Raw genomic sequence first — 7,757 nt, 5'->3', positions numbered from 1 at the left:
CATCATCATATTATACGCACCTTCACGTTTCATATATGTTGTCCTTAGTCCGAGATTCGCCTCCTTCCTCATCACAGCCTGGCACCAGTGGAAAGAACAACCCCGAAGATCCACTCCTGGAAGGACGGTTCTGACGGCGTTCCAACAGGCTGAAATGAAAAAAGAGTTTTATGAGTTACGTCACAATTAGTTTTGACAATTTATTAATCATAAGCAAATAACTGTTTCCATGTAAGATTCACTGATGTTTAGTGCTGCAACTTTTTACATCTGCTTTACATCAAACTTACGTGGCTCAAAGTTCATCACTGCTCCCTCCACTGCCGGATCACCGAGAACCCCCAGGAGTCGACGAAGAACCTATAAAGGAAGAACAGATTAATTAATGACGAATAAAGCTAATGTCAATAGTTATATGTGGAGTGTTTTTTTTATACTTTATGTTTGTCCGCTTTAGCTGATTTGAAAATAAAATCAAAGTATCTCTGGGTATGTTTTTATGTTTTCAAATAACAATTTAATTTATATATCATTGCATTGTTATAACTTACAGCAACGTAGTCCTGTGCCCGCTGTCGAGACATCAACACGAATAGTAGCGGCACCTGCTTCAAACACTCGTCCTTCTGAAGGAACGCATGTATACTCCACAGCTGAGTGAATGGCTCCTTCCGGATCTTGAAGGTCCCATCCATATACCTTTGAAAAACAAATATTTAAGTTAAATGATTATAAACAACAAATAAACGATATTAAAGGTACAAAACGACTTCCACTAAGATATTTAAACATATTTTAATATATATATTTGGATACAAATGTATCTTGCTTTGCTCTGTAACCTACCAACTGGGTCTGAGTGGCGAACATCGGGTGTCGCTGACCATCCTCACTCACGTCACCGATGACGACATCCGGACATCGAAGGAACTCCTGATCAACCTGAAATATGAATTAAACTCATTGTATTATACTGTTTGTAAAAGAATATGTATTTATTATCGCTATGGTGTTCCATTTGGAACTTGAAAAAATGTTCGTTATACCTTGTAGCACCAGACAATAAATAGATAGTAATACTTACGACAAAGTCCAGGTCAGTGGGCTCCCGTGGCCGGATCATCTGTCGGGCACGGTTTGCGGCACGGATGAGATAGGACGGGTTCGGCAGGTCGAAGTGCCTGGAATCCATCTGCTCCTGTAGGACGTCCTCCATTATCGTTGCTGCCGACGTGTGAACCTTGGCCATGGCCTCGGTCAATATCTGTAAATGTAAAGTAATACATGAAATCATTTAACAATAAAATTTTGTTATTTTGAATATGAAAATAGTTTCAAATGTATGAAAACGCCATTATCGAATAGTATATTCTAAAGTTATCATGTATTCAGGGCAGATTATTTACTCATCTGAGTCTTTACCTTCACCCTCTTCGTGGCCAAGTTGTCCGGACCGTGGACATGGTCAATAGTACCGCAGGTGAACACATCCCCTCGCTGGCCCGGCACCACACCTTCTTATTCCGGACGGAACATCTCCATGTTGTGGTTGTCTTGGTGGATCCCTGTAATAAACAAGCATACTGAGTATTGCTGAAGCAATACATGTCCCCTACCGGCCCCCGCAATCTATTAAGATGCAACAGTGACCTCAACCTAGATCCGAGGACCTTGAAACTTGAACTTGTCCAATATATTGAAATTTTTTACAATAATGTGAAGTTTGACTAAAATCCATGAAAGAATGCTAGAGTGCTGACAAAGATTTTCTATTTATAGTAATATTGACCTTGACCTTGATCCGATGACCTTGAAACTCGAACTTGTCGAAGATATTTTAATTCTTTATGACTGTGTGAAGTTTGATTAAAAACCAAGAAAGAATGAAGACGCTAGAGTGCTGACAAAGTTTTTCTATTTATAGTAATAGTGACCTTGACCTTGATCCGATGACCTTGAAACTCGAACTTGTCGAAGATATTTTAATTCTTTATGACTGTGTGAAGTTTGATTAAAAACCAAGAAAGAATGAAGACGCTAGAGTGCTGACAAAGTTTTTCTATTTATAGTAATAGTGACCTTGACCTTGATCCGATGACCTTGAAACTCGAACTTGTCGAAGATATTTTAATTCTTTATGACTGTGTGAAGTTTGATTAAAAACCAAGAAAGAATGAAGACGCTAGAGTGCTGACAAAGTTTTTCTATTTATAGTAATAGTGACCTTGACCTTGATCCGATGACCTTGAAACTCGAACTTGTCGAAGATATTTTAATTCTTTATGACTGTGTGAAGTTTGATTAAAAACCAAGAAAGAATGAAGACGCTAGAGTGCTGACAAAGTTTTTCTATTTATAGTAATAGTGACCTTGACCTTGATCCGATGACCTTGAAACTCGAACTTGTCGAAGATATTTTAATTCTTTATGACTGTGTGAAGTTTGATTAAAAACCAAGAAAGAATGAAGACGCTAGAGTGCTGACAAAGTTTTTCTATTTATAGTAATAATGACCTTGACCTTAATCCGGTGACCTTGAAACTCGAACTTGTTGAAGATATTTTAATTCTTTACATGTGTGTAAAGTTTGATTAAAATCCATGAAAGAATGAAGGCTCTAGAGTGCTGACAAACCTCTTCGGACGGACGAACAGACGGACAGACAGACGGACGGACGGACAGACAGACGGACGGACAGACGGAGGGGAAAATATAGTCCCCCCGGTTTGACCGGTAGGGGACTAATAATACATAAAAGATAAAACATACAGATCCGTCGCGTTGTTCATATTAAATTTAAACATAACATTCAATGTTTCATTCACATTTTAATATAACTTTTACTTTTTAGTATTACCTACACATCTTGAAATTGCCTTCAGGCATTTTATTTTACCTCAAGAGTATACCATACCTTCACAGTGTAAGTGTATCCATCACTGGAAACAAGCTTCCAGCAACGACGGTTGGTTCCCTGGTCTACTACCTCCCGGTCACATCCTCATCCTCCAGTACGGTGTCAGTGATGAGGGTGTCGGCTAGGGATCTACAATGAAAATATAATACATAAATGTTTACATTTATATATGTTTAACAACATTTTTTATATGTAATTAAGTTGTAATCGGTTTGAAAATAAAATAAATTATTAAGTGTATTCCGATTGATGATTTACTTACTGCTCTGCGATAGGAGTCGGGTCATCATGGTCTTGGACAGCGAGGTCAAAACTGTCGTCATAGGCTGGCTGGTCCCGAAGGTCGAAAGAAGCATCAGGGATGTCTCTACAATGAGAAATCGACAAATTATAAATAGAACGTACAAACATGATTTTTTTATGACTATCTGTATACTATCCCGGATCTTTTTATATGATTCTGTAAAGGTTTAATCATGTTATTACTCATCGATATTTCATACCATTTTTACCAAGTCATCAACACATATATACCCTATTTAGTATAAGACTTACTCATCGAAGGCATCTCCAGCCGTCGAGACAGGAAAAGTGGCGTCTGGGTCGTCTGTGGCGGAGTCCGGAACGGCGAAGGTTGCATCCAGTCTCCTGATCGGTGAAAATCCGAAGGCTGGTGGCTGCAAAAGATATATATCTTAATATTAATATGCAACAATATTAATGCTATTTGTGCAATATGTATGTAGTATTATTATTTTTACGGTTGTTTAACAAAATATATATGTCGGCTTGTAGCTCGTTTTGCTTATAGTTCTTACCTCGGCCAAAAGGTCGCTGGTGAGGGTAGAGTTTGCAACTTCACATATGGCATCGCCCCTCTCCAAAACCGGCGGTCCCACATCGGCGGTGACGTCAACGGAGGCCGTGGCGTCGCTCCTCTCCAACATTGGCGGCCCCATCTCGACAGTACTAGGAGGATCGTTGGGGCAGTCGCGGCAGTACCACCAGATGATCCCTCGGACGGTGGCTCTGTACATCTTGAGAGATATGTCTACAATGAAAATTTAAAAGTTATTTTCAAAACGTGTCGACTTACGTGTTCATGCTTAATAAAATCATAGTTTCGGCCTACATGTCGACATAATTTAACAGTTATGTCGACATCTTCTCAGATTATGTCGACATCTTTCAATAATTATGTCGACATACGTAACTCGTAAGTCGCAAGTGGATGGCAGAAATATGCCACCATACTTGATAGAGAAATACTGTTTTTTACACTTACGGTGTCTAAATTTAATTAAATTTGTTTGCAAAGTTTTTCGTGTCTTTGTTGATTTGTCACGCCCACTTTAAAATGGGCACCGCCTCCAGACTGTGGCATGGACCAATCAGAAAAGCCATGTGATATTTCAGATATCACATATGTGATATCTGAAATATCGCACGGTATGCAATATATCGTCAAGAAAAGATCAAAGAAAAACTAAGGCGTCATTTAATTTGGATAATACATGCGCACACACTGTAACCACTCGAGCTCATCTTCAATATTTAAGATTAATTCAAATTTCGTATTTGATGAATTAAGAAATCTATTTGAAATCCTTCTTACATTTAAGACCACGCAATACAGTATTCTCTATTACAGTATGACTATGTTATACATAGCTATTTCAGTAACACTAATTTCATCCTTATCCTCCATCTTTTATTATTGATTTGCATGGACATACATGAAAACCCTGGGCCTGATGTATCTTCCGATGAATTAACAATTTTCCATTAAATATACGTAGTTTACGAAATAAGATAACTCACCTTGAAAATATTGCAGACGAATTTCACGTAAAATGTATAGTATGTATCACGGAATCCCACTTAGACAACAGTATATCTGACGAAGAAATAGCACTTCCAGGTTTTATTTATAATCCTTTCCGGAAGGTGTCGTTGTTTATATTTCGCATTTAATTTCTGCCCAGCGGCGTTTTGATTTAGAATTTCCATCAGGTGAGGCCATCTGGGTCGAAATTATTTTTAATAACTCCTCGTATCTTCTATGTACAGTATATAGACCAAATGACTGTGTAAATCCATTTTGGGAACAATTTGAAAACTCCATTGAAAATGCACTTGATGAAAACCCACATGTCATTATAGTTGGTGACATAAACGTTGACCTACTGGTTGAGACTCGTCATAAACTGAACGACATTATCCGCACGTATCTGTTTTCTAATGTAATAAACCAACCAACTCGGGTAGGCCAAACACGTGCTTCGCTCCTTGACCCCGTGCTCGTGAGCGATACATGCGTTGTTGGTTTTTCCGATGTTATTGAAATTGACAGGGACATTTCGGACCATGACGCTACTCTCGTTGAAATTAAACTAAACATTTTTCTTACTAACAAATTTAAACGCATGATTTGGTGTTATAAAAATGCTGACTATCCTAAATTTAATAACCTGTTACAAAACACCGATTGGCAATACGTATTTAGAAATGCTTATACATGCGACGATATGTGTTCGAATTTTACAGATAAGTATTTGGAATATGTCCATCTTTGTATTCCAACTAAGGTTATTACTGTTTGACCGAATGATAAACCGTGGTTTACAACTGAACTACATCGTAAAATTAGGATTAGAAATAGATCGCATAAATAAATAAAAAGAGGTTTTTTTCTGTAGAGAATTTAGCATAATTTAAAAAACATAGAAATCATGTCAACAATCTCAAACGTAGGACAAGAGAACATTTTTATGCTGATATTAATGGACTTTTAAATAATAATGCAAAAACTAATCAAAAGAATTTTTGGAAACTGGTTCGGAGATTAACTAAAAGTGCAGATGTATCTTACATTATACCTCCCCTAAAAGACCCTATTACTAATTCTACTGCAGTAGATGATGAACGGAAAGCTAATATTTTAAATGACTATTTTGTGTCTATCTCTGCTATAGACCACTCAGGTGTACCTTTACCACAAGTTGATATGAGAACCCAAAGTCGTATAGATATTATTTTTTTACACAAACTGATATTGTTGACATCCTTAAGTTTCTAAAATTAGGTAAAGCTGTTGGATATGATAAAATTAGTCACCAAATGCTTAAAAACACAGCTCTGTATGTTTCATTTCCGCTATTTCTGATATTCAGAAAGTCTCTTTTATCAAGAAATTTATCCCAATTCCTGGAAAAAAGCTTTAGTCATGCCCATTTTTAAGAAAGGTGATAAACAATGCCCCAGTAAGTATAGACCAATAGGTATATTAAGCACTGAAGGGAAAGTTTTTGAAAAAGTTATTAGAAAATGTCTGCATAATTATTTATTAGAAAATTCATTGTTATATAAATACCAATCTGGATTTCAGCAATTTCACTCTACAGTGCATCAACTAGTTGAAATTTATCATAATGTATGTATAAATCTACTGTCTTCTTTTTTGCGACATTTCCAAAGCTTTTGATCGGGTTTGGCATGCAGGTCTTGTACACAAATTAAAAAGCTATGGAATAAATGGAAATCTTTTAGACTGGCTATCCGATTATGTACAGAATCGCCATCAACAAGTCTTCATCCACAATGTTACTTCTCATACTAAAACAACTAATGCTGGTGTACCCCACGGTTCTGTCTTAGGTCCGCATCTTTTTCTCTTGTATATCAACGATATAACTGATAACCTTGCCAGCCCTTCCCATCATTTTGCTGATGATACTTCCCTATCCGTCTCTTCTCTTTCCGCAATTGAGCTTGAAACTACTACTAACCGAGATCTTGAAAAAACTCATAACTGGGCAGAAAATTGACTTGTTAAATTTAATCCTAATAAAACTGAAGCACTACTAATTTCAAATACCAATGCTGAGCTTGATGTCAATCTTATTTTTAATAATGTTAATATTGATTTTATTGAACATCATAAAAATCTAGGCATTTTCCTAGATGCTAACTGTAAATGGACTCACCATATTGATAAGGAATTCTCCGCAAGTTAAAATATACTTTAAATCGCAAGACATTACACAGAATTTATCTTACTTTTATACTCCCTCTACTTGAATACTGTTGCGAAGTTTGGGACGGTTGTACAACTGCCGATGCAAATAAACTTGAAAAACTCCAGTTATAAGCGGCGCGTATTGTCACCGGCCTGCCATCTTTTGCTAATAGAGCGTCTCTTTACTTCGAAACTGGTTGGGAAATCTTGTGTCAACGTCGCATCCGGGCCGCCGCAAACTTTAACTTTTCTACAAAATTCACAACAATATGACTCCCTCTTACCTTTCTGACCTTCTCCCGCCACTAGTAGCTAATTTAGCTCCTTATAATTTGAGAAACTCTGAGAACTATTCCATTCCTAATTTCCGTTTACAATCTTCACTTAACTCAATCTAATTAAAATTATATCTTCACATCGCTCCCGTTTACTGTCGCGTTGAAGATCTAACAGCATCCCATAGAGGGTCACGTCAGAGGTCAACATGAATGCATTATCGTATTTATAACAAGCCAATCAAAACGCGACATAACTCTTTCTTTCAACCAATCAGAAAGCAGGACCTGTAGCATTTAATGCAGACACCTCGTAGCCCAAAATCCCCTTTTTCGTCTGGTCCAGTGATAGTTTGATAGATGCGAAGCCTGTCATTGGTTAAATTTAGTTTCAGGTTGTTAAACTTTTTAACGACAACATCACCAGAAGAGGAAGTCTCTTATTTCAAAGCAAAATCCACAAATTGTACAAACGTTGTCTTGTAGATAGACACGGCGTGGTGTCATGGGCGCCGCCATTTTCGATGCTCATTTGACACCTCTCGGT

Source organism: Mizuhopecten yessoensis, unplaced genomic scaffold (assembly GCF_002113885.1).
Source record: "Mizuhopecten yessoensis strain PY_sf001 unplaced genomic scaffold, ASM211388v2 scaffold7147, whole genome shotgun sequence".
Classification (NCBI taxonomy): domain Eukaryota; kingdom Metazoa; phylum Mollusca; class Bivalvia; order Pectinida; family Pectinidae; genus Mizuhopecten; species Mizuhopecten yessoensis.
This window is presented reverse-complemented; position numbering follows the sequence as displayed.